This window comes from Cicer arietinum, chromosome 5 (assembly GCF_000331145.2).
Source record: "Cicer arietinum cultivar CDC Frontier isolate Library 1 chromosome 5, Cicar.CDCFrontier_v2.0, whole genome shotgun sequence".
Taxonomy (NCBI): domain Eukaryota; kingdom Viridiplantae; phylum Streptophyta; class Magnoliopsida; order Fabales; family Fabaceae; genus Cicer; species Cicer arietinum.
The window spans coordinates 56,575,728-56,576,175 of NC_021164.2; positions in this window are offsets into that span (position 1 = coordinate 56,575,728).

Genomic DNA, 448 nt, shown 5'->3' on the forward strand with positions numbered 1-448 from the left:
AGTGATTTGAGATTGGATTTTGGTTCCATTGACTTTGTTGGGAAAATGCGGAAGGTGGTGGTTGATAAAAAGGTGGTCTTGAAGGGTGATATTGAGGGTATGAAGCTTGTGTGGTTGCGGCCACATATGGATAAGGAATGTAAGGCGTTTGTGGTATCGGGGGCTGGAAGTTTGGGGGTCGATAAGAATTGTTGGGTGGAAAATAGGAGACTCTGGGGTTTACAATTACAGCGTTAACGTCCCCTTCTTTCTTTTTTGTGAAGGTCGCTTGGGGTCTTTTTATGTTAGTTACTGCACATACAATCTTGCCACTCCTCATCCCACTTTCTATCTTTTCTCCTATCATGACAAGGTCAGAAAAGTTTGATGACATACTCCCAATCATCTTATCATAAAAAGGCGACTGGAGAGTATCCATAAACATACCAACCATTTCTCTTTCAGATAA